This window comes from Phoca vitulina, unplaced genomic scaffold, assembly GCF_004348235.1.
Source record: "Phoca vitulina isolate PV1807 unplaced genomic scaffold, GSC_HSeal_1.0 scaffold4, whole genome shotgun sequence".
NCBI lineage: Eukaryota > Metazoa > Chordata > Mammalia > Carnivora > Phocidae > Phoca > Phoca vitulina.
In genome coordinates, this window is record NW_022589707.1 from 51,559,092 (window position 1) to 51,587,008 (window position 27,917).

Consider the following 27,917-nt stretch of genomic DNA (forward strand, 5'->3'; position numbering starts at 1 on the left):
GTGTCAATGTTTACAGGCCATTTTAGTGGAAAGAACTATGAAATATTTTTCTTTCTTTAAAAAAAGAAATATGGGGAATTGTAAAAAATTGATGGGATTTCCTTGTCCTATACTCGACTTTTTCTATGAATTTGGTATATTATTAGAATAAAAAGTAACACACACACAAACAAATATATGAATTTATACTGATACTTGCAAATAAAAATAAATATTATAGCATTTTTGCTTCTTGGATTATGTTTTTTTAATATTTTTTACTTATAATGAAAATTTTGGTTCCTAATGACATTAAAGTAATTACTTATCTACTATATTCTCTCTAAAAACAAAGTAATTTAATCTTGAATAATTTTAAACTACTTTGTGGCTCTTTTTGTCCTTTCGATATGTCCTACCAGGGATAAACATGCAAAATACACTATTTAAAATAATTAGAAAGAATGGTTTTTTGGTATTTCATTAACAGGAAATTGAGTTAAGCCCACTTGTTAATTATTTTCAATTTCTAAGCTTTGCTTTTTAAAATTGTAAGCATGTTTATTATTTAGATAAAACATTTGCATCTAAAGTCAAACTGTAAAATAATATATATTCAGAAAGAATTTGCTTTCATACACCCCATGCATGCATACACCCACCTACTTCTCTCCTTCCCCATGTAACTAAACATTTTTACTAATTCTTATTTTCAAAGTTCAATTGCTTCATTTTGGGAAAAAGAAATTGTGTGTGTGTGTTTACACATATGATCTCTACTCTTTTTCTTTGCAAAAATTGCTACAGTGAACATAATCTTGTACATTTTTTTCATTAAGTAATATATAATGGAGGTCAATTTGAAGAAGCTTATTGAGATCTGCTTTGTTCAATTACAGTTGCAAAATACATTGTGGGATGTATCATCGTGTATTCAGGCAGTTCACTATTGCTGGACATTTGGATTATCTCAGTCTTTGGCAACAATAGCCTTGTCCATATATTCTTTATTATTTTTTGGCAGTATGTATCTAAAATAGTTTTTTAAGGGGACCACAAAGGGAAAATGAATATGTATGTTTGATAGTTATTGCAAAATTCCATTACAGTGGCATTGATCCATTTTGTATACTCATCTGCCTTGTATGAGAACATGTTTCTTCATAGCCTCGCCAAAAAGAGCGTATTGTCAAACTTCTAAATATTGGCCCATCTGATAGCATCTCAGTGTAATTTTAATGGCATAGAGACCCATTTGGAGCAATCCTGCATACTCTGATTTTTTTATGCACACATACCTGTCAGTAAACCCTTTCTGAGATAAGCATTTGCTTCAAAGCTATGTTCAGTTCTGTGTAACACAGAGGGCACACATAAAGGGAGAGCCTGGAATAAACTCTTTTACAGATGGCTGCAGTGGAATAAAAGCCTTATTTGCATTGTTCTCAAATTCACCACTAGATTGGGGGCGGGGGGGAGGTCTAACTGTGTTGCATTGGTATTTTTATTGATCACTTCCTAGGTGACCACTTAATAATGATCCTCTTTGAAAAGATGTAAGAACCATGACTTGAAATTTTATGTTATTCATTTTTAAGCACAAGAATAGAAGAATACTTGTGACTCTATGTACCTTCATATTTTCCACTCTAAACACTTCATGATTCATGCAACTTCCTTTCTTCTTTGAGGATGACAAGACTTTTTTTTATCAATCTGATTTTTTATTTAGTTATCAAATAAAACTTTTTACAGTTTAGATAACTGTTGCAGAAGAGTTTAAAATTTATAAACAGTGCTGGGAAAATATACAGTAGATGTCTTCAAAAAGGACATTTCTCACTGTTTCTCATTTATATTCCAAAAATACAATGAAACAAGAACCAGACACCCTTTACATGTTTGTACCTCTGATTAAATTAGACACTTGTGGTAAATCAAAATATATTTTCTAAGTGAAGGAATAGGAAACCAAATTGCTATTTGGGCTGGAAAATTTTTAGAGAAAAAAATAAGCACATTGTTTTGATTTGGTCAATGCATCAGTAAGTTTAATTTTCCAATCGACTAGAGAGATGCTGTAATACCTTCTACAAACATGATTTGTAACCTTCTAACCTCTTTTATTCTGAGCACACAGAATTAAACTATTTTTCATGTGTAACAAACTGCAGAAACATAAGTATGGAAAAGTCATTCTTTGCTTCTATGTATACAAGTAATTTAAACAATATAAATAAGCAGAATAATGTCTCCAAAAAAAGGCATTCGTCAGTTTTCTTATGCAAAAATTAGAGTTACACTCAAAACCATTAAATAGACCCATTAACTACCCTTTTTTGTTAATATACAAAGTAAATTATTGCGATTACATTTTTCCACCAGAGAAAAACTTTTGCAAGGAAGAAGTTATAGCAACTTATTTTTTGACCGATAAGAAATCTTAACTATTTCTTTTTAAAAATGATATTTTTGGACAGCTTATATTTTTTTCTGTAATAGTAGGTACAATTAACATTTAGATAGCCAAATTAGTAGTCTCTATAAGCTTTTGACATAGTATGTTTAATTAGTCTGATCTAATTCACTGAGGGGACTCAAGTAAACTTACTACATAGGTAGGCTAAGTGTGTGTGTCTTGGGGGAGGACAGCCTATATAGAATAATTTGAAGAGCCTTCTTACCACCAAATATTTCTCCCACCAAACCTGATATGGTATCCAGAAAAAAAAATTTTTGAAACATACTTCTTTTGATTAAGGCATTGGCTTTTAAATATATTTGTCAAAATCTCTTAGTAAAGTTTCTAAAACTCCATTGCTCAAATGCCACCAGCTTACTCTTTAAGAATCTCCTAGAGATGGACTCAAGACCCAAGAATATTTTTTCTTTGCTTTAAATGTTGATTTGATAGATTTTAAGTTTGGGGAACCTCTGAGTTAAGGAACTATAATCTTCACATTCTTCTTTTAAACTGAAATTGCCCTATGGTTGTAAAGAGAATATATATTGGGATTCACAAGTCAGGTGAGTCACAGTGTTATTATGATTATGGAAAAGATTTTTTTTTTTTTTTTTGCAGTTCTTCTGGCTTCTCTGTGTTTTTATAAGTATCCTGTCTCTTTATGATTTCTCTCCATTATCAAGACATGGTTTTAAAAAGAATCTAATAATCGTGAGCTTTAGAGTTAATACAATTCAATGTGTGTATACTCCCACTATTTATGGGAATGTCAAAAGAATGGATATCTAATGGTTAAATAAGGATATATCTTCTGAGCCTTCCCTGTCATGAGATATGATGCCTTATTTACTTGTCAAAAGCAGTTCAGAGATTCTTTACCCCTTGATGATCTTTGTACCTGCATTTATAGAGTTCTTTACTAGTTAGTTAGTTAGTTATCTTTAGAGTGAGATGGTGGGGATGGACAGAGGGAAAGGAAGAGGGAGAATCTTAAGGAAGCTACACGCTGGACAGGACTTGATCTCACAACTCTGAGATCATGACCTTGAGATCATATCCTGAGCCAAAATCAAGAGTCAGACACTCAACCAACTGAGCCACCCAGGCACCAGAGTTCTGTACTATTTAAAATATACTTACTCAACTATGTTTTTTATTTGATGCTAAAAACAAATCCATGTGAAATACGATAGTTGTATTGTAGAAACAAAGACTCAAAGAGGTAAAGGGGATTGGAAGACAATACAAGCAAGTGGTTACAGTTTGAGGCTTTGGAGTGTGACAGATCGGGTTTCAAATCTTGCCTACATCATACAACCCTGAGCAAGATACTTAATTTTTCTGACTCACCTTTTCTCATCTGTAAAATAGGAATAATAGGGTTGCTGTGAGGAGTAAATATGTTAAAATGATTTTAATAAACAACTTGGTGCTCAATAAACAGGGACTATTCGCCAAGGATGTAGGACTACTAAGGTAAGGGTGGTGGTTCTCTGACATCGAGTTCATTGTTCTTTCCTCTTGAGCATGCCTTAGATACTTTCCATCAGATTCATTCCAGATGTTACAGCTAGCAGAGAGCTGGGCAAGAACGGAATATAACAGAGAAGTTTTGAGAGTAGAGAAATAGGCTCATGGCTAGGGACATTGTGAGGGACACAACTTAGATACCAATGAAGTTTGGGGTAACTGGGAATGTGATCGTTAATAAAAATGTGAGTGACTATGAATAATGGGTATTACTCAAGGGCTGAGGTAACTGAAATGTGTCTTGCTAATTTCATTGAATTAAAAAATATTTAGGGGCGCCTGGGTGACTGAGTCAGTTAAGCGTCTGCCTTCGGCTCAGGTCATGATCCCAGGGTCCTGGGATCGAGCCCCGTATCGGGCTCCCTGCTCAGCGGGGAGCCTGCTTCTCCCTCTGCCTGCTTCTACCCCTGCTCATGCTCTCTCTCTTTCTGTATCTGTGTCTCAAATGAATAAAATCTTTAAAAAAATATTTAACCAGTATTTTATTACACATATTTTCAATCAACTAGAAAAATGGAAAGAATTGCCCAGTGAACATCCACATAAACATCCACTTACCATCTCGATCCTACAGTTGACTTTTTGTTATAATTTGATCACATATCTGTCCATTTGTTTATCCTCACAGCAGTTGCATTAGGCAGAATATCAGCATTTTCACTGGTTTCTTAAGACTCTATTCTTATAAGACAACAGGAAGATTGAGTAAGGTGACATCAGAACTAACAGTGGGTTCCATTACAGGACAGAAACCTTGATCTTAGGACACCCATGTCTTATATAATAGACAGTAAGCATCCCTTTCCTTCGCTATAAACAGAATCTCTATCTGAGACGTGGTAATTTGCCATTTTGTTGACTTTGACTCACAATATGCCCTACAAGGCTGATGTGCAAAGTCAATCATTTATCCAGTGGTAGAACAGGGGCGATACTGATCAGGCATATCTCAGTTATGCTTTGTCAAATGCTTTTCTCACTGCCCATGTTATTACCCTCTTGAGATAGCAGTATGATCACATGGGAGCTGAAGTCTTTCCAGTCATCTTCAGGATAGGTGTGATGATATTTGTAGTGCTGCTCAGGCTATGCAAGACAATATCTAATAGTATTCTTCTTTAATGTGTTTTTAGTGTATCGTAGATATTATGGACTGAATGTGGTTGCTTCCCCCCTGCCCCCCCAATTCATATGTTGAAACTCTAATCCCTAATGTGATGGTTTTTGGAGGTGGAGCCTTTGAGAGGTAATTAGGTTTATATTAGGTCACGAGGGTAGAAACTTATCATGGGATTAAAGCCTATAAGAAGAAGAGAGAGACCTCCCTCCCTCTCCTTTGTACATGCACCCAGCAAAGACCATGTGAGCACATAGCAAGAAGGCAGCTGTCTACAAGCCGGGAAGAGGGCCTTTACCAATATCTGAATCTGCCAGCACCTTGATCTTGGACTTCCCAGCCTCTAGAACTGTGAGAAATAAATGTCTTGTCTAAGATGCCCAGTCTATGGCATTTTCTTACAGCATCCCAAGCGGACTAAGTAGGTGTGTTTTAAAAATAGAGGTATTATTTGGGGTGCCTGGGTGGCTCAGTCATTAAGCATCTGCCTTCGGCTCAGGTCATGATCCCAGGGTCCTGGGATCGAGCCCCACATCAGGCTCCCTGCTCGGCGGGAAGCCTGCTTCTCCCTCTCCCACTCCCCCTGCTTGTGTTCCCTCTCTTGCTGTGTCTCTCTCTGTCAAATAAATAAATAAAGTCTTTTTAAAAAATAAGAAAAAATAAATATAGAGGTATTAGGAAGCTATGAGCTATAGGAATTTAAAATCAAAACTACTTTTCCCCCTTAGATACTGTGTAAGGCCTATAAAATCCCCCCTCCATTGTAAAGAAAAATGCTGTAAGATCGTGTTTGGTAAGACAACTTGGGTGTCAAGTAATTCTAAGCAAACAATATTTTGATGACATAAGGCTAAAGGAATCAGAAACATATGGGCCACATTATTTCTAAAATACTTTAGAGCATGAACATGAAGGAGAAAGGGTAGTACTTGGAAGGATGCCAAATCCTATTGGTACTGCCAAACCTAAGTTAGTTTGAGAAGAAGAGGGGCATTTTACAGCTCCAAGGGGGCAACGAGAGCCTTCTGAGCCTTGAATTTAAGGTGATAGAATCTTAAAAATCTAAAGCACAAGGCAGAATGCTGTGAGGCAAGTGTATGCTGGCAGAGGCCTCAATGGTGGGAGATTTTACTTTTGCTTCTGAAAGTTGTATTTGCAAAGTCTTTTGTTCTGTTTTTTTTGTTTTGTTTTGTTTTTACCCTAAAGCAAGGAAAATGAAAAAGTCATACTTTAGGTTATACTGGCATGGTAAAATTTCTAAGGTTCTAGGGTCATCAAATCCAAGGCAACATCAATTAGAAGGTATTTATAATTAGTGACAGCTGCCTGTTCATCCACCTTGTGAATACTGGTTAATAGACTTGCAAGAATGACTGTATCAGTATGACAGTTTCTTCAGGACACTGTGTTTGGTCTGGTAAGTTGTGGCTGTAATTCTGTGTCCCTATAAAATGGAGCTCTTGAGTTAAGGCTTTCCCATAATACTTAAGAGGGTATTCATGCATGAGGCATTTTCTATAAACTGGCTGCTTATCATAATTATCAAGACTAATGATGAAAAAGGCAACCTTTTCTCTGCTCAGACCCTCAAGTGCAGTGAGTCCACATGGCACTTGGGCCAGGAGCTCCTTTGCTAGATGGGCTGTGAACAGCTTTACTGGGCACTTGTGTAAACGTTCACTACAGCTGTTTCAGCTGACACAAGATAATTAGTATAAACACTCTACAACATCATTTCATGTATTTATACTATAATTGCACATTTTAATTTCAGTCATTAAACATATTTAGAGTGCATTAATTTTAAAATGAAGTAATTACTTTAATTGTGCAGCATGAATATGATCAACCATAACGCACTAGATCTAGTACTAAACTCAGTTTTAGTATGTGCTTCAGTCAATGAATAGCTGTGTTCAAATATCCTGAACTTATGTTTTAATTTTGATAAGCCTCTATTTTCAAATCAAAACTTAGTTGAGGAGCACCTCCTGAAAACCCTGTCCTCGTCTTAAGTTATCAGGAAATATTTACTTAGTCGCCATTATGTGTAATATTCTGAGCCAGATTCTGAATGTATAAAGTGCTGTGGGACTTAATCATTGGACTTAAGAGCCTTTATTTAGTATTGAAGAGGAAATAAGAAATATACATTACAAATAAATATCTGAAAAACCATGCCCTGATCTTGATCATTGTACTGGGATTATGTAAGTAAATATCCTGGTCCTTAGGAAATACACAGGAAAGGATTTAGGAGTAAAGGAACCTGAGGCCTCCAAGTTACTAACAAATAGTCAAAAAATATTCCTTAATATGTGTGTGTGTGTGCATGTGTATCTAGAAGAGAGAAAGGGAATAATAAAACAAATGGGGCAAAATGCACAAAAAAAATTGGTGAATTTGGGTAACAATTATATGGGAGTTCCTTGTACCTTGTCTGCAACTTTTAAGTAAGCTTGAAGTTATATAAAAACAGAAGTAAATAAAGCTCTGATATAAGCCTGTATTAGAACAATTTGGCAATATCTTAATCTAGATCCTTCAGATGTTTCTACATGAAATTTGAAGCAAAAATTTCACTCTTAAGAATCTATCTTAGAGAAATAATTGGAAAATTATTTATTGCAGCATTGGTTATCATAGCAAACAATTCTAAAACACCTACATATCTCAAAGTAAGAGAAGAAAGTGATGAGGTCAGAAATGGCAAACTTAATTTAAGATGTAGAAGGCAAAGTTGCTGGCAAAACAAAACAAAAAAACAAAAGCAGGAGCAGAAGGAAAAGTTGTAAAAGGACGAGGATAAAGACAGAGTTGTACAAGTAATCTCTTCTTTGTACCTCCCTCCCTCCTTTCCTTCCTTCCTTCCTTCCTTCCTTCCTTCCTTCCTTCCTTCCTTCCTTCCTTCCTTCCTTCCTTCCTTCCTTCCTTCCCTCCTCCTTCATCTATGAATTCATGTGTTTATTGCATACCTACTAAGTCCAACACTTTATAGGTATTTGGGAAATAATGATGAGCTAGGTAAAGAAGGTCCTTGCCTTTACTGAGCTTATGGTCTAGTAAAATAATGACAATAGTAACAACAGAAGGAGGAGGTGATAAAGAGTGCTTAATTATATAAAAACTTTGAATGTGAAAGAACATAAAGAAGATCAGAAGTATTTGTGTTCAAACCCATTCAGGGGGCATGCAGGATTAAAAAGGAAGGAGTAGTCACTGCAAGTACATTTGAATTGAAGTTTTATAAACATACTCTATTTTTGTTAAAAGAAAAAGATAATCTAGCTTTTCACAAGCCCAACATCTAGTACTTTATGAAAGAATAGAAAATAATGTAATAAAAGCAAGAGCTCTTCTGTTCTTCATTTTGCAAAGGTATCCTCTTTAAGGAACCTGAAGAAGCCATTTACTGAGACATTTAGATAATTTATTCTAAAGTAAAAATTCCCAAACTTTCTTGGTTTATGATGCTCTTAGTGTCTCAATACTTTTTCATAGCATCCTAGGCCAGGAGAAATAATCCATCAGTTCTGTGTATTAGACAGTTAGGTCAAGTCCACTTAAAACTATTTATGTCCTAACAACTTAGTAGCTGTTTGAAAAAATAAGACATATAAATTGAAAACATTTATTTCATTCTTAAACAACCACAATTACTTCCTAATGGGATATTGTGTCTTTTGGGCACTGCACAGTTACTCAAATCTGGAAATCAGATTGTACACCAATGTTCTCATTTCCTCTCCTGCATTGCATTAACCATGGTGTTTTATGAAACCCCCACTTCACGAAGACAGGATGTCATAGAAATAAATGCAGTGCTTTGTAATTTGGACTTGTGAACACTTTGAGCTAGTAATTTGTGTAGTTTTAGATGGACATCAAGCATAGCTGTGAAGGGCACCAGGGTACCTAAGGACACAATTTGGGAACTACAGTTCTAGAAGATTTCGTTTCTGGCTTCCACAGAGCTTGTATAGCCCTGTGGAAAATCAGGTCATTTCCACCTAGTGAGTGAATTTAGTAATAGTAGTAGTGGTGGTAGTGGTAGTATGGGCCTCAAAAGGACCTGCTATGTGGCTTGCAGTAAGTTGCATTTATCTGCTTTAGTAGCCCAGCAGAAGGACCTGGCACGGAGTAGAGTGTAAAAAAGGACTGGACTTCTATGACAGTTGGAAGCAAGTCATTTCAGTTCACAGAGTTTCAGTTTCCTCAAAATTTAAAACAATAAATTAAAATTAAAATTTAGGATTCAGAAATGGCTAGTTAGTTCTGCTGTAAGATCTGTATAGTATCTATTTACTACAAGTATATAAAAAATAATTGTCCTGGGCACCTGGGTGGCTCAGTCGTTAAGTCTGCCTTCGGCTCAGGTCATGATCCCAGGGTCCTGGGATCGAGCCCCGCGTCTGGCTCCTGGCTCAGTGGGGAGCCTGCTTCTCCCTCTCCCACTCCCCCTGCTTGTGTTCCTGCTCTCGCTATCTCTCTCTGTCAAATAAATAAATAAAATCTTTAAAAAAAAAATAATTGTCCTGAGAAAAGTCTTTTGTCTCCATCTTGTAGGTTTCCTTTGGTATGCTCTGTGGTCCTCACAAATACAGAAGTGTGAATTTTCTAGGAACTGATTAATGCCGTGTCTTTAAAATGTGCCATATGATAATCTGTTTTGTCTTTGGGATTTCATCCTTGGCTGTGCTGGAGCCTTAGGACATGGTACTTTATTTTTTGTTACTAGTATGATGAAGTGATTTGAAAGAGTTAATATTGTTAAATTTTGGGGGGAATTTTATATAGTGCTTACTTTGTGGTATGGCACATAGTAGGTACTATATTTAAGTGTTTAATGGTACAAATATGAGTGAATTTACTTATTTTCAGTCTTGGAGCAAATGGAGAGCAAATAGAATAAATACTAGTATGAGATTAATTCAACAAGTCATGTTAAGATCATTGTGGGGCCAATACTGTTCCTCGGCAATGCTTCTCTCTTACCTCCCAGTAGAGTTTTTGTTTTGTTTTGTTCTGTTTTTATATTTGCACACATGACATTGAATAATTATTGCTTCCTCACATGTTTGTTCCCCAACTAGACCACAACGTGCTGGTTGGTAGGGACTTTTTCTCCACCATCTCTGTATCTTCCAGGGACTGGACGTACAATAGCTGTTTGATACATCTTTGTTGATTAATGGACTGAGAAATTAATAAAACAGTAAATACATGTAATACAACCTAATTATAAGATTGAACAGATTAGAATCCTCAGACTTCCAGATGCTAAACCATCAGGACTCTTTTCTATACTTCCACCTAACATAAATCCTAATAGTAGGTGACATTCTTATCAAAATATTGATTCTTGAGCTGATGACTAGTAAGCTATATTGATGACTAGTTTCACCAATATAGCTGATTACTTAATGCCCTCAAGCATTTTGTAATATTCAATATTGAATATTGTAATTTTCAATATTTTGTAATATTCAATATTTAAACCTATGTTTAAAAGCATAGGTTTCTGATGAGCTCAAAGTTTATGGCAGACAATAGATATTCTCTATCCCCCCCAACTTCTTTTGTATATGAAATAGTGAGATTTTTTTTTTTATTTTCTTGTATTGATTTCCCTCTTCCCTTGATTTAAATTCCTTATGGTCTATGCCTTTAGAATTGTCTATTACTAAAATGTTCCTTGCAGATTGTTCAGTTTATGGTGCACAATATTACTTTTTCACTGGTAATTGCACTGCAGATTATTATATGAAAAAAGATCTATTCTTTTCTTGAGGCATAAAACCAAGTTCCTGTCTGTATTGCGGATGTTAAAAATCCCAAGACACCTAAGGAAGAAGAGTGGGAGTATTAACTCTAGAAAAAAAATCTTTGGCCAAATACCCATGAAAAGACTCTCTCATCACAGCACAGGGGACTAAGATTGTTAAGAATGATCTTTCTGAGGAAACTACTTTATGCAATTACAATAAAATATTGAGCATTTCTTTGGATTTTATGCACATTCCTTTCCAAGAGGAAATCCAAAAACATTTTGTAAAATCTTACAAATTTATACTACCAGAAAAGAAAATGAATGATTTAAACAAATTATCAACATTTCAGGCACAATAGTTTAGTTCATTCATGAAGTATCCTAAATGCCAAATTGGTAAAAGTAGAGTGAGTTTTTCCCATGAAAAATTATGTAAGTTTACAACTCAGAAGTCTATTTTTATATAAATCTAATATTTTTAAATAGCTTAGGGAAGACTCCTAAAAGCCGAACAAATATTACATTTTAATAACTTATTAATAAGTATTGTCAAATTAGAGCTCTTTCAATTCAGAGTTTTGTAGTGTTTTAATTTGTCTCTATTGTGCTTTGGGGTCATTTACTTATGATTCTGTTGAAATATGTTTTTTTTGTTGCACATTCTTCTTAAAACTCATCATCTTAATCTTGAAATGCAAACCCTACCAACCTTTTGAAGTGAACAATGTGACCAATTCGTTACCTTAGATGACATCAGGTTGAAAGACCACAGGAGTCTGGGCTACTGTGCCCAGTAGAATTGATGACGGCGCTCCTTGCAAATGGGGGCTTTGAATGTGCACTGGTTGTTAAGATAAACACAAAATGTTAGTGCCAGGAGACTTGGCCCAACAGAGCTATAGATGGATGTTATTATTTTTATGAAGAAGGCCTCTGGTGATAAAACAGAGTTGACCCTGTTAGTAGGAGCTCCATAAATCTTTCCTGGCTGAAGGTTCCTGGCCGTGCAGGTTGGAGGGTGGACAAAAGAATCAAAAGATCCAGGATGTACTGTACATGTGAGGATTGCCTATGGGACTTTGCAATAATACAACAATAGCCAAGACTGCAAGGCACAGCTTCAGTTCCTGCTTGCTTTCAACTGCTTCTAATAACAGTTTTAATTTTAGAGTCTTCTTTTTCTACAGCATTAAAGAAAATTCTTAAAGTTATAACAATTTTTATCATTGTTTAGGGTTTTCTTCCACCAGTAAAATGTTCCCCATGATTTTTACAAGTCTTATAACAGATTATTAGTTATTTTATTGTTATGGTCATTATAAAAGTAATATTTTTCAGTTATTTATATTGAACATATTCAAGAGCCTTTCCTAAATTTAAAAACAATCATTAAAAAACTATAGACTTCACTTTTTTTTTAGAGCAGTGGTCATAGTTTGATTACAGAGTATGTAATTTGTTGGAATCTTTATATTTTATTAGTTATTACAAATGAAAGTAAGGATAAATTATGTTACATTGTAACATTTCCCAAACTATTCTATTTGAATAGAAATCTTTGTCTTTAACAACTCAACATATAATCGTTTATCAAATATTGTCATTTTTTCTATTGTTTTTTTAAATAACAAGTTATTAGTGCAAATCATATTTCTTTTATTATTTACATATATATAAGGGTCACAATAGAATGTGTTTCTATGTACCTATTGTTGGACATGAAGAGGTCAAAGACACAGTCTTCTTGCTGGTGGTTCTAAACTGTCCTGGGAATAGTTTGTGAGAATCAAAGTTCAATGATCTTTAAATATTTATTAAGTACCTACCAACTGTTTAACACTATTAGGTGTTTTGTGATTTAAATGAAATATGTGTTCCATGATAATAAAATAATAATAATAATAAAAATAAAATAAAATTAGGTAAAAAAAATAAAATAAATATTTTTTTAAAAAAATAAATGAAATATGTGATGTGAACCTTAATGATTTTCTAGGGTTAGATCAAAGCCCAATATTTTCCCATGCTTTGCCAAATAGGTGATAAAATAAGGTCTATGTTATATGATCCATGATAATGTCAAGAATGGGCTTCTTTAAAATTTATTGAGTCTGATTGCTTAAAGTCATTTTCAAATATTACCATGAAGGTAGAGAGTATGACACAGGTCAGCTGTCCCTTAGTATGTTTCCCTGGAAAAGCAAAACAAAACAAAGCAAAATTCTTCTTTTGCAGTACGGTATCTGGCTCTCTACACATTGTAATGATCAAAGAGTCAAAACTATTTTTTTAGTAATTTCCCTGGGAAACTACACTTCCAAAGAACATCTTTAATAACGAAGGCTAACCAGATTCACTAGGAGTATGATATTAAAAAACTGCCTTCTATTAAGCTGAAACTCAGGTTGAATAGCTTTTGAAAAGTTTGGGGAAAATAGGTTCCACATTTCAATAAACTTAGTGGCTTTATACCTTGCTCCCTTTGCTTATGGGTCAGCAATAAAATGTGCCATTTCCTTTCCTTTTTAGAAACAGAGCTTCATTCTAAATAGATCTAGGGAAAAATTATACGTATATCATTAAAGAAGGAAACCACTGAAGACTTAATTCTGAATTCTTATTTTTTTTAAGATTTTTAATTTGTTAAGTCGTCCTCAGAAGCTGAAGTGTGTCTGTTCTAATCACATTGTAGGGGAAAATATATTTTTGTTGTCACTGACATTCCAAGAATTTCTAAATGTTCTCAAATATTTTTAAGGGCTTTGAATATTACTTTGGAAAACCATGCCCATCTTATGTACTTTTTTCCTCAAAATGTCTGACATCATTTGGAAAATAGTATGAATGTAAAATAAAAGATGTGATTATGAAATATGTTGAAATAAAATGCTAAAGTTTCTAGTCAGTTTTCATAGTGTTCAGGGAAAGAATGGACTCGTGCATGGTTAGGAAGCTAGCAATTTTTAAATATATTTTTTAAAATAGTCATATATCTAAGTAAATTGAGAACATGCTGTATAAACAGAATCACTGTCCAGTTGATCAGATATCAAAGTTATTATGAACATAAAATTATAATCTTCATCTTTATCAATTTAAGTATATTATTTAGTTTTATCTAGTATATTCACTTATCCCCAAAATTAAATTTGCTAGTACAAGGGGTTATAAGATGCTACAGTCACAAAGCTGTAACTGTCTATGGCTTTGACCTGCTTCTCTGTGTATCCACTCCATGGCTTCTAACTCCTATTATAATTTACATATCCAGTCATTTTGTTTTGTTTCACACTTATATTTTTTCATTTTAATTATTTCTTACAATTTATTTTGGACTTTTTTTTTTTTACCAAATTGGAGAATAAAATACAATTTTATATTTAAAATCTTTGTAAAAAAACTTTAATCCACCATTATTTTAAATGTAATAGATTAGAGTCAATTTTGGAATAAATAATTCCATGTTTTTTTCATTAAGTCTTTACTTTTCTTCATTTATTCAGGTTGACTGGGGTTTGACAGATCTTCTGTAGAGGATGGGAGGGATGGGGGAGGTGCCTGGCGGTTATCAAGAGAACAGGGCAGCAAAGAAACTGTTGCTAGTGGTTCTTAGTTTTTGTCTCATTTGCATATTTTTTGTGAAGCATTAGATAGAGAAAATGTTACTTATAACAAAATAATTCTGCCCATTTTTCCCCAGTGAGTAAGAAGTTTTCCTCATTAAGAACATATTTTAGTCAAAATAACCATAAGTTTTTAAATAAAATAAAATGTAAAGTAGTTTTATCATATTTTTTCAGAAATCCTAACTGAACACTAAATTTTATTTGCCATGACAATAAAATCACTATTAAATGCAGGGTGTATTGTGCCTGGGTTCTTATACTTTAGCTTAAGTTTCCTTAAATTAATTGCAGGACTATTTCTTTTAAACTACTACATTTTGTCAGTCTCTCTATATTTAGCTTTTCCTTTTTACAAAACTTGTTTTTTTCTCCTTATATATTTATTTAAGATGGTTTATAAAAAAATCAGGAATCATTTGAATATTTTGTTCTGTCAAGCAAAATCTCGATTTGTTCATGTTTACTAAGTGTTGTCAGCTTCTCAAGCTTGTTTATTTCAATTCATGAGAAAGTATTTTTCATAAGCCCAGGGTGATAGGTTTGAACTTGACAGAGACCACATCACTTCCTAGAAATAATATTCTGTCTCCTAAATCCAAATTATACCCTGGCTTTCTAGAGATTTTGTGTTGATGTGGCCCTAGAGACCACTAAGCTTGGGTGATGTAGTCTAGATACTGAACAGTACTCTTGGACCCCATATCTGCTTGAAAATATTTAATAGCAACACCTGTGTACACATGAAGGGTTGTTTGTGTTGTCTACAGAAGACATAGCAAAAGTCCAATGCGTGGGTTGCATAGTACAGTAGAAAAAGCAGTTAATTGCAATCATCTCTTCTGAATGTGAAATCCAGAACTGCTGCTGACAAGCATTTCTTAACCCCAAAACACAGAAATGGTACAAATGCAGTGAAGTAGAATAGAGCTTCATTTAATAACACTACCAAAAAATGAATCCGTAACTATACCAGTAGCCTTAGAATATTTCGGATCTGGGAGCCCCAGATAAGGCCCATGTATAAAAGAGAAACTGATAGAGAGGAATAAAGCGTGTTTCCCTGAAAAGGTAGCCTTGTTTGTAAACAAAGAGTTACTCCTCCTTGATTATAAAAATAGTGAGAAGGAGTAACACAATCCTGGTAATGATCACGAGGGCATAGTGTGAAGAAAGTGAAGCCTGTAATCCGTCATCTACATTTTCTTCCAAGGCTGCCATCAATCTCCATCAGGCCCCAACTTCTCGCTTACCCCCCACCAAATTGGGAGAAATGTCTCTGTTATGCTTTAAGAAATGAGTTACAATGTGCATTTGTTAACACTGAGCAGAGTTCCCTGACCGCCAAGGTACAAGCCACCCCAGAGACCTCAACTGAACATGAGAAAATTGATGAAGTCTGCTCATGTGCTCATGACCACAGACACAAGTAATTTGGGTTTCTTGGTTCTGTTTCTATCTTCCGAGACAACATTTTTCCTATCACTTTTGTATCTCTCTCTTTTTAAAAACTTTTCTCTCATTTTCCCATACTTAAAGACAAAACAGCTTTTTTAATTACTTTTTTTTTTTTACTTCTCTGTGCTTATCACTATCTTTTTTTTTTTTTTTTTTAAAGATTTTATTTATTTATTTGAGAGAGAGAATGAGAGACAGAGAGCATGAGAGGGAGGAGGGTCAGAGGGAGAAGCAGACTCCCTGCCGAGCAGGGAGCCCAATGCGGGACTCGATCCCGGGACTCCAGGATCATGACCTGAGCCGAAGGCAGTCGCTTAACCAACTGAGCCACCCAGGCGCCCCGTGCTTATCACTATCTTATATCCACATCTCACTTACTTCTTTTGACCTGCCAGTCTTTAAAACTTCTTATTCACCTGCATATTTCATTCATGTATAAATCTAGCTGAACAGAAAGCATAAGACCTTTTAAACAGGTTGGTCCTCAGTAACAGTTTTAAGTAGGTGATGATTTCTTTTCTCCAGCTCTGAGACATCTCATATTTTCAGGACAGATACTGCCCTATCATTTTCCTTGTTTATAATTTCATTTTCAGGGTTTGGTATAACAGAGATGCTAGCCACAAAATAGAGAGATCTTGTTTTTTCTAGTATATAAAAGTGTTTAAATTTGGCATTATTTCTTCCTTTCTGGTTGGAAGAATTCATCCATGAAAACATCTGGGTCTACACATTTAGTTTAGGACAGTTTCTAGTTTAATTTATTTAGGAAATATACCACTATACAGATTTTCTAATTATTGTTTCCTTGTTTATAAGTTTTTGCTTGTAGATACTTGTCCAACTTACCTAATTTTCAAATGTTTGGCATGAAATTGTTTATAATATCATTTTATAAACTTTTTTTTAAGCCTGTAGGATTTATAATTATATCTATATTTTATTTCTTCTATAGGTAATGCATGCCTTCCTTATATTTTTCTTGATCAGTCTTATAAGTGGTGCATCAATTTTTTCAGTTCTTTCAAAGAACCATCTTTGGTTGAGTCTATTGTACATTTGTTTTCTGTTTCTTTTATTTTTGCTCTTTTATTATTTCCTTCCTTCCCCTCTCTTTAGATTTAATTTTATTTTTTAAACTTTTTAATATTCACATTTATATCATTGATTTTTCAAACGTCTTCTTTTTAAATATGTGTGCTGCGGCTATAAAGTACCCTCAAAGCACAGCTTTATATGCATCCCGCAATTTGTCATGTTTTCATTATCATTTAATTTGTTGTGACTTCTTCTTGGACCACTGTGTTATTTACAAGTGTATCACTTCATTTCCAAACATTTAGGTGTTTTCTAGTTAGATTTTTCCTATTGGTTGCTAGCTTAATTCCACTATGTTTAGAGAACATAGTCTGAAGTATTTCAATCTTTTGAAATTTATTAAACTTGATAATAGTCCCGCACTTAGCTCAAAAAATTGTGACAGGAATACTTGAAAAAAATTGAATTCTATAAACCACACAATTAACAAACTTATCCTAATTTCTGTATCCTCACTAGCTTTTTTTGGTCTTCTTGTCTTACCAGTTATTGAGAGATATGTTATTTCCTTAGAATGTGGATTTATCAATTTATCCTTTAGTTCTGTCATATTTTTTGCTTCAAATTTTTGAAGCTATGATATTAGGTATATATAATTAAGACAGAGTTTTGTCACAGATTGATCTTTTTTATCATTAAGAAATATTCCTCTTCATTGTTAGAGATGCTTTGTGCCTTTCCAGAATCAAAGAAACTGTCCAGCTCTTCTTCATGTTAAGCTATGATATCTTTGGCAGAGATTCAAGGACTGGGTGGTAGTAACTCCCAACACTTATGTCACTCTCAAAGTGTTCCCAAAGTCCTTTTCTACTGACAAAGATTCCACTGCACTTTTCTAGACCCCATTATTAGGAACTATGGATAGGATTTCTCCAATAAAATATTTTGTATTAAGAATTATCATCTCTTATTTTCTTTTCCTTTTTTATGCCACTATTTCTCTTTAAAGCAGTGAAGAGAGACTGCTACAATCTAGAAGTAATATTTTTGACCCCACAGTCCTATAATGATGTGGCGATAAATATTAATGCCATAGCTCTTCCATTCTTTCTCACACCTAGGAACCTATAGCTGCTAGTGTTTCTTATTCATTAGTCAATCATCATGGCCAACACACACTTAATTCTCACTCATTTTAACCTTAGGTGGGGCTTCAACCAATCATCATCACTTTCCTGTGGCAATAACAGGTGACTTTTCCAATAATTTTCTTCATATACTAACAAAGACAACTATGAACTATAAGACCCACCCAAACTATAAAATTTTCTTATGAAATGGGGGGAATGGGATAAAGAAAAATCCGTGCCAAGTGTGTTGCACTTTGATGCTAAAGATGTCAGCTAATTTTGGTAAGTGTCTGAATTAGAATAGAGCCAGAAGGAGAATTCCAGCCAAAATTAGGTCAGTTTAGGAACAAATCTCATCACACCCTTCTTATGATATCCTGTTACTGATTTGTTACTTAGTGTTAGGAAATGCTACAAGTCCTTTTTCTATGAAGTTATATGATTTTATCCTTATCTTGCTTTTAGTGCTCTCCCCTTCCCTGCCCCACCATGGCATCACCTATATTCTGAGGGCTACTCAATCCCCCATTTCTACTCCATCCTCCATTTTAAACTTCAGAAAGTTAGAGTCAACTGATCAAGACATCTTTATCTTTCTCATAGAATTTCAAACTGGAGATGTCTTGAGCAAAACTTCTCTGTACTCATAAACCCATACTTACTCCCACATGACTAGGCCCCCATACTCTAATGTGGAAAGCTGAGTAATCCTTTATTATATGCACCAGCAATTTATAAGCACTTTCTAATTACTACTTGAGACTAGTATTTCTGTTTCAGAAATAATTAGTAAATCAGACACTTCTATGACTGTTTTATTTCAGGTTCACCATCTCCTCAAGCTATGATAACTTTCTGATTAGGTCACCCTCTCTCCCCTTTTCTTACTAATTTACCTCAATAAACTAGAGCAATTTTCCAAAATAAACCCATTCATGTCACTTTTTTGCTTAAAGTCATCCACAGACTCTTGGTTGCTGTACAATAGTTTAAAATCCTTACCAAGAACACATTCATTATAATTTGGCTCCACCTTAGTCCCAGCCCTATTACTAGCCTCTCATTGCCACTCCTACCATATATATATATATTTTTAAACCATATTTATATGCTTGGCCCCCTTACCAGAGGGGAAACAGCCTGACATAGGGTAGGCCTTTAGTATAGATGGGATGCAGGAATGCATGATGTATGAGAAGGAAGGTCAGTGTTTATTTCATGACTCTTACTAAATAATGTTTGCAAGTGTTAACCTAAACCACCACAGCATCTCATTTTCATCCCATGAAAGATGATGAAAAAAGATGATAATCTCTTTCAAATTTGAAACATCTATACTCAGGGCAATATTTAAATAACCCAAAACTGTAGCTATGGGACACAGTGGAAAGAACATTGGATCAGGAGTCTGGAGATCTTAGTCCTATTATGAAATTCAGGAAAGTTACCGAATCTCTCAGTGATTCATTTCCTTGCAGGTTATATTTCTCAGGTCTTGTCAACTGTAGAATCCTATGGACATAGAATGATCTTCACATCACCTATGTTTGTGTTAGATCCATTCTATCTTTCTGCACTGTCATTGGCTTCTTCTCTTTTCAGGCTCTGCCTCATTTTACTTTTGTCACTTTAAACTCTTATCACAAACATAAAAGAGCTTCTTATTTCAAGATGTCCCCTCTTTTTCATACTAATGACATGCTGTTTTAATGTCTATCATTTCTCCATAGCAAATAATTAAGTAAAACAATGCATCCTCTCTTTGTCTATGCAAATTATTTTTATTTTTATTTTTTTAAAGATTGTATTTATTTTTTTAAGATTTTGTTTATTTGAGAGAGAGTGAGTGAGAGAGAGAGAGAGAGCATGTGCAGGGGGAGGAGCAGAAGGAGCAGGGAGCCCAATGTGGGGCTCGATGTGGGGCTCGATGTGGGGCTCAATCCTAGGACCCTGAGATCATGACCTGAGCCTAAGACAGATGCTTAACCGACTGAGCCACCCAGGTACCCCCATCTATGCAGATTTTTATATTAATTCCACTGAAAACTATGCATGAGCAATCATGTGTCTAAATTCTTCAGCCTCAAAGCTGTATCACTTGCAGGTGCAATGTTTATTAGCTCATTTGTCTGACATAACACGATATAAAGTTACTGTGCAAGATTACATTTCCAGTACCTATTCCAGATGATGAACGGCATGATAGATTAGGATTCTAGGGCACCAAATACAGGATAAAGCTGGTTATCTGGAGTATATACTTTTCAAAAGCCAAATCATTAACTTGAAAATCAAAGAGACCTTCTTGATGAAGTCAAAATAATTGCTTAAGATCTGATCTAATCTGAACAGCCTTTCCTTTAATGTAAATAACAGACTCTCTGGCTGGTCCTGGAGTGAGAACAGGAACACGATCAGTGATGACAACACATGACATGGCTGGTGTCTGAGGTTCCCATCGTTATGTGTGGTGTCCTGTTCAGTTCAGCGAATTCCACAGGATTTTGCACCCCATTGACTGTACTAGTGACAAGATCTTGTATCTGTCAGCAGACAGGAAAGTCACAGCCAGGTTGTGTGCATGTGCTGGACTCACTCTCCTGGCTTTTGTAAAGTGTATTAGCTGGTTTGCTTCAGGGATCACTTTACAGTCTGATCCATGGTGAGATTGGGAAGGAGAAAGCAGTTAAACATTTCTCCTATACTTCAGTATATTTTCAGTGATGCTTGAGAGATGTGGTCCTTATTTTCCAAGAAGCACCTTTGGAGATTACCAAATCATATCTTTTCATTTTATGGACAAGGGAATTAAAGGCTGGTGGGATTAAATGACACACTCAAGGTCACATATCAGATTAGGGAATGTATTAGGTGCATGAATTCAACTTTTCCTTATTCCTGGGCTAGGGATTTCCTACTCTTCTAAGCTTGTTTTCCAATTAGGACTAGAGCCGTATTATATCATAAGTATGATTAAACCATTGGTACAAACAGGCTTTATTTTTCTATACCCAAGAATGTATGGTAGGTAGCTGGTCAAAGACAGAGCATTTCTCTGGAGAGTATGTGTTTCTTTAATATGCGCTGGGGAAAGGCACAAAGGTTCACCCTCTCATATTTTGGGATTCCCTACAAATAAGAGAAGTATTTGGTTGCAACGTGGCCCCAAATTAAACAAATATCCAGCACAGAAGTCTTTCTAAAATTTGGCTGGCTATCAGAATCACCAAGGGTTATATGATTATTTAGTTTTCTCTTCTGTTTTATTTTATATTTTCATAATAATTCTCAAGTATTAGGACAGAGCAACAAAATCAAAATCTCTGTTGTGAGATCAGTGAATCAGATTTAGTTCTGAGGTGAGTCTGACTTTCAGGCAGGTTTCAGACTTAGAGTCCTTATGGAAGGAGATCTCAGCCATCTGTGGTTTTCTGCTTTAGCATAAGCCTTTCTAACTCCACACTATGACTGAAAATGTTTAGGACATGTAACACCTTTCAATAAAGTTTGGAAAGCTTGTTCTGCACTGACAAGTCCATACATTTAGATAGTAATGTTTTCCTGGTTTATTCATAAAGTATTATTATCTCTATAATATGCAGGTAAACAGCCAGCAGGAATAGACAAGTGTATTTTAGGATTGAATCATACCTTGGAAGTGCAGAAAATCTCTTTTTCTCTTCTGGCCTTCTTGCCCTAACCTGAGAGACAGCAACATCATTTGGAACTGTTTTAACTTTTTAAAAGTGTGTAGAAGAATAATTTCAAACTTTGAAGTACCACACAGAAATCCTGGAAAACCAAAACTTTAGCTTATCATCTATAAAAACATGTCTTTACATATTGTTCATGATAATTCCTACATTTCACCACAGTTTCAGGCATGGGCTTCAAGTTAGAATTCTGACTTTCAAAGGAGAGGGTGGGAGAGTGACTAAACAAATGTGTGTGTTATTTTTAAGAGAAGATGACTGTGGAAAAATGGGTAAACAACTTAAAATCAATTGCTAAAAATACTAGGTAGCCCACAAAAATTGCCTAATTTTTTTTCAAAGTTTGTAAGCTAAAGAAAAGAAAAACTTTTTAAAAAAGATTCTGCTGGAAAATATATAATCTTTTCATATCCCCTGTCCCAAGTTCTCATTCTTTTACATTCACTATATGATGCTTTGCTAAACACCTGGGAACATGGTAGGCTTTCACAAGACAGAGAATGTATATGTGACAGTTATTTGATGAGAACATATGCATTGTCTAAGGGACAGGTTTTATAATCCAATTTAGTTACCTGTTTCCGTGGCATCCAGTTACTCTATTCAAAAGATCTTTCCTTATTTATATACTGCTAGATGTTGTTTTTGTTCTTCAGTGCTTTATTTCAAAGTTTCATTCATTCCTTTAATCTGAGATTATCAATTTTGTTTAACACTATAAAGCAGTTTTGAGAACTTGTCTTTTTTTATAAAATGGCATTTTCTGGAATGGATGTTTATTGGCAGAATAATGATTTTGTTGTACATACATACTTTATCACAAATTGATGCAGTTCAATGAAAAATAAAAAGCACTTCCATATTATTGGGGGGGGTCTTTGTGCAGGTGTCTGCTCAGGTAAGAAATAGATCATGGTAGTTAAGAGGTGGTCTCTAGACTCAGAATTTTAGAGTTTGAGTCCCAGCTCAACTGTTTCCATTTCCTCATCCACAAAATTGAGTGGATGATAACAAAATTAACCTAGAAAAGCATTTTTAAGAATTAAAATCCGGGGGCACCTTGGTGGCGCAGTAGGTTAAGTGCCCTACTCTTGGTTTCGGCTCAGGTCGTGATCTAAGGGTCGTAAGATGGAGCCCTGTGTCAGGGACTAACAGCTAAGCATGGACTCCATCTCTCCTATAAATAAAGATTAAATTCTACCCTTTTCTTTAAAAAAAAAAAAAAAAGACTATCTCTCCTTCTGCCTCTCCCCCCATGCTCGCGTTCTTGCGTTCTCTCTCTCAAATAAATAAATAAATCTTAAAAAAAAAAAAAAAAAAGAATTAAATTCTGTGACATGTAAAGGCCTTCAGATGGTGCAAAATTCACCCATTTTGTTTACATGTGTTTTACAATATTTGGAGATGTGTTTCAAATGTTTTAAAGTCCAACAGACACAATTTTATCAGCAACTTTCAAAGTCTGATAGAAAGAAAAAGGATACTTTGATTCTTTCACACTTTAGCCTCCTCTGGGAGACTACATACTGACAAATAGAAATATCTCTTCACAAAAAAGAAAAGGATAAAACCCCACCACTACAAATCCAGATTTGTATTTTTCCCAAGTTTGAAGAGACTCTAATTTGAAGTAGAAAGCTATAGAGATAATTACTTACTTTATGTCCAAAGGAAGATGAAGGCAAAACAATAATCTCCCTTATCCACGTCCTGCCCCCCACCCCCGAACTTCTTGTCAAATAAATGCATGTTGGTGTATGAAGAAGCATTCCATGGAAAGAATATCTTCAGAGACTGAATTTTTCATGGATGTTGTAGTTTACTACTTTCAGTAAAATGTCAAGAATGATATAATCCATATGTGGATTAATGTAACCTCACAGAAATCTTTGAAATCTGAGATGCTGTTTTGGAAAACTGTTACCTTGGTTTCAACAGTTCTTTCTTCATATCTTCTGCTTATTCAAACAGCATCAAACAGCAATTATTTTTGATACGTGAGGTCATCTTCCATTCCTTAAGGATAAAAGCAAACTAGAAGTGAAATTAGATTTCTGCTTCAGAGTGGATTCCCACTTTGTACATATTTGTATCAGTAAGCTTCCACTTAAAGTGACATTCCATCGTTTACTTGCCCAAAAGTTTTGCACAAGTCCAAGTTGAATCAGATTCAACCTTTCATTTACTTTGCAGTCAAATGCTCTACCACTGAGCTATACCCCCGACCTTTCATTTACTTTGGTTATTAAACTCCAGTTCATTGTTAATGCTCTATTATGTGATGATGACTTGGAAGCATTTCTACCACAGCAAAATTAAGGCACACATGGAAAATGCAACCATTTATATTTACAACTCATTTAAGTCCTCTTTAAATCCTGCTTCTTGAATCATTTTACTTCTTTATTTTTTAGCCTATATTCATGTCTAGCTGAGTTACATTAAAAATTCTAAATAAGGTGGAAAGGCATTGATATTACATTTAACAAACTTATTTTTTTCTTGGTAAGTATACTTGTATATTTATAGATTCTTGATATTTTACACTGAAGAAAATTAGGTTTGGCCATGTTAATGAAATCCATGACAAACATAAAAAGTTCAGTGTGAAGCTATAAAAATAGGATGGAGGATTTTCTATTGCTCAGTCTCCTTCTTATGTTTGCTGTAAATGTACAGTCAAAAGTGACTTTTAGGCCTACTCTTAATCACATTGAACATGCCTAATTATTTTATAAAAGAATTCACTCACATAGAAAGATGAAATACTTGGTTTGATAATATATTTTTACAGAATAAAAGCACTTTCGCTTTTGACATATGTGACAGTATGGTGAATATGGCTAATAGCACCTTGACAAAGTTCCTCTACATGTCCTCAAGAAATATGGTCACACTTGAGTTATTGAAGCATCAAACAAATACATTTTTTCAGAATAAAAATATTTTTAAATCACTCATGGCTTTGGGTTCTTACTGTGATTTTATAATAGGATTGTGTGACCTTTCTCAAGTCAGCACTACATTTTACTTTCTTATGTATAAAATTGAGGGTTTAGACTGGGTGACATCTAAGGTTTCTTTCAGTTCTAAAATATTATGATTTTAGAGTGTTTCAGTGTGTTAGAAAGGACCTCCCATATTTGGCTCTATATTTTCATTTCGCAGAGGGGAAATGGGTTAAAATAATTTGCTAATTGCATACATCTGAGTTTAAGTACAGATCCTTCCTGTTAAGAAACACATTTCCATTCAGCTTTTTGAAAATGTTCCTGGGATGTATAGTAAATGATTATTCTTAATGAATTAATGGGAAAGTTGATTATAGTATGGGACTTTTTGACGCCACAATTATTGCTAACATAAATGTGTTTTCTCTGAGACAGAACTTCACCCCCAAAGAAGGCTGACGATGGTCCACAGCACTGACTACTAGGGTTAGTGTACTTGAGATTTACTTAAATTTAGAGATTTGAATAGTCGTAATCCTTAACCTCAAAGAATTGAAAATCTTCTGTAAGCTGCTAAAATTCAATACATCTTTCAAAACCTTTTCAGCTGAATTTGTAGGCTCCAGCATTTTGAATAACTAGATCATTTAGAATTAGGCTCATATTTATTGTTCAGATTCTTCTTAATACAAAATTACTTGTTTTTATGTTCCAGTCTCTGGGCAGCCAAGTCACCCTGCTAATCAGTCTATACTTCCACAACTTCCAAAAGTGCAAACTGAACTGCTTCTTTACCTCCTCAGAGATTTGCTGTCCCATTTGTTTTTAAGCTTTTTGAAAGAAAAAAAAAAATCTTGGCTTTACATAAGAGCTGCGCCTTGTGGAAGTTTTGGAAATTTTAAATTGCAGTCAAGATCCCCACTCGCAGGTGAAACATTATCTGGTCATCTTGTCATTAGTGCTGACAGTTTTGGCTGAGGTTGAAGTTAAGAAAAATGCTGGAATGAACCTGGAAATAGTCATATGTTCCTCATCCATCACCTCATTAATCACAAAGTTAACATTGTCTCTGAAACAATGCTGCTTTATTGTGGGGTAATCCTCATTTATAGTTAGAGCTACTAAACAATATTCAAGAGTCCAGATTCTTCTCCATGCCCTGCCAAGTATGGCTGAGAAATGACAATCATGACATTATTCATTGATAATTAAGGCAGAAAGACAGATCCCGGGCAATGATCTCATTCTTATACAGAATGGAATATGCTCATAAAAGGTTCCATGTAGACCCATAAATATTATTTTGCCTTTTTTTTTTTTACTATTTGCATCATAGTTTATTGCTAACTATACAGTGAAGTCAGAAAATATTAAATTTAAAGCTCTCTATTTTCAATGTATTATCTCTGTTTACTAATGACCATGACATTTAATATCTCATCTCTAGCTTGCAAAGTTGTGAGATCATACCAGTGTGTGATATCAATACAAAGAATTATGAAGGAAATGGAGAAATGATAATGATGACAATTGGGTACAATTCTGATTTATGTACACACTGTTCTAGAGGTATTAATAAACCACTTAGGGAAATGGGTTCATCATAATGTGTTGGAGTTGCAGTATATCATTAAATCCAGAGAGCAAATGTATCTCCATGAGTACTTAATTTTTACTCACAGGCAGCCAATTGTCCCAGAGGGACCTGGTGGTTGTTGTTGTTTTAACATACAATTTAGGTCTAAAATTATGGATATATTTATTCATAAAAAATATACGTGACATACAATAGAGAAAAAGAAATGTATTACCTATTCACTCCCCACAAAGAAAAGGGTACATTCGAAATAAATATTTGTGTTTATGGGTGTACTAAAAAAGGATGTGAATTTTGTCTTACTTTTTTTTCCGTCAAACTCTTTAAGCATGTAAAAGTAAATGGTTATGTTCCTATAGTTTCCTGTCCTTGAGAATTCCAAAACAAAAAACAATTATGAAAAAAAATAGCAAAATCTTTAAGTGATCTAAGATCACAGATAGTTTAATTTTGGTATTACTTGTGTTCAAGAAGAGAAGCTCCACTTAGATCACATGAGACTATTCTGGACTTTTTTCCATCTTTAATTTACTATGCCTTCAAATTGAGATTCAATTTGTGAAAGTCAATCTATTAAGATTCTAATAATGGACACCCAAAGTTGCAAAATTTTAGAAATAGATTGAATCTATTATTTCTTTTTGTTAAAAAAATATAAGCCAGTGTAACAGGAAAAATGAAAAAAAAGTTGAAAAAACTGAAGTTGTAATTCTGCAATATGGCTATATTGATTATTAACATTGTCTTCCCCTCACTTTCAAATTTTTGCTATTACTCTTCAAAGCTGTTCCATGTAGCTTCTGTTTCCAAAGCTCTACCAGAACTCTTCCTGTGAAGGTTAAATGTAATCTCCTAATGATTAAATTATATAGCATATTTCCAAACCTTATTTTATTTCATCTCTTTATATGCTACCCCATCTCTCTTGAATGTCTGCCTTCTATTTTGTGACACCTCTTCTGATTCTTCGACATCTCGACCATCCTTTCTCAGTCATTCACCCATTCCTCTCTTTCAGCTTAGATCTTAAAAATTGCTTCCATTAGGTTTTTGTTATTTGTAAGTCAGCTTTCCCTGTAAATCAGCTCTTCCCAAATGAGATCATCCATTCTTTTGGTTTTCTTTAGTGCCTCTCCAAGTATGATGGACAAGACAGTCATCCAAATCCTCACCTGACCTTTCTCTCCTGAGATCTAGGTTTCTATTTCCAACTGTAACTCTATCTAGTAGACATTTCTTCCCAGATATCCCCTAGCTTGTTCAAAATTAACCTGTGCTAAGATGAAATCCTTTCCCATCCTGGCTCTCATCATGTTTTATAATTCCATTAATGATCTCACCATCTCATAAGCATCTAAAGAGCATTGACTCTTTTCTCTAATTCCCTTTCACATTCAGCCAGTCCCAAAATCCTGTCCATTTACTACTTAAATGGTCTTGAGTCTCCCATCACTTTTCATTCCTATTGTCCTATTCAGACTCTATCTCTTGCCGTAAAACATGAGGAGCTCAGTTCAACCAAGGGTACATAGTAAGTGAGTCTCTGA

The 27,917-nt window shown here is 34.6% G+C and overlaps 1 long non-coding RNA gene across 1 annotated transcript in view; it reads left to right on the plus strand.

Annotated features, from left to right (window-relative positions):
- Positions 1 to 3,549: 3,549 nt before the first annotated feature.
- LOC116630531 overlaps positions 3,550 to 27,917 on the plus strand; it is a 35,600-nt gene continuing 11,232 nt past the window's right edge. The window contains exon 1 of the long non-coding RNA XR_004298979.1: positions 3,550 to 3,561. This is a non-coding gene — a long non-coding RNA (uncharacterized LOC116630531). The remainder of the gene's footprint in view (positions 3,562 to 27,917) is intronic.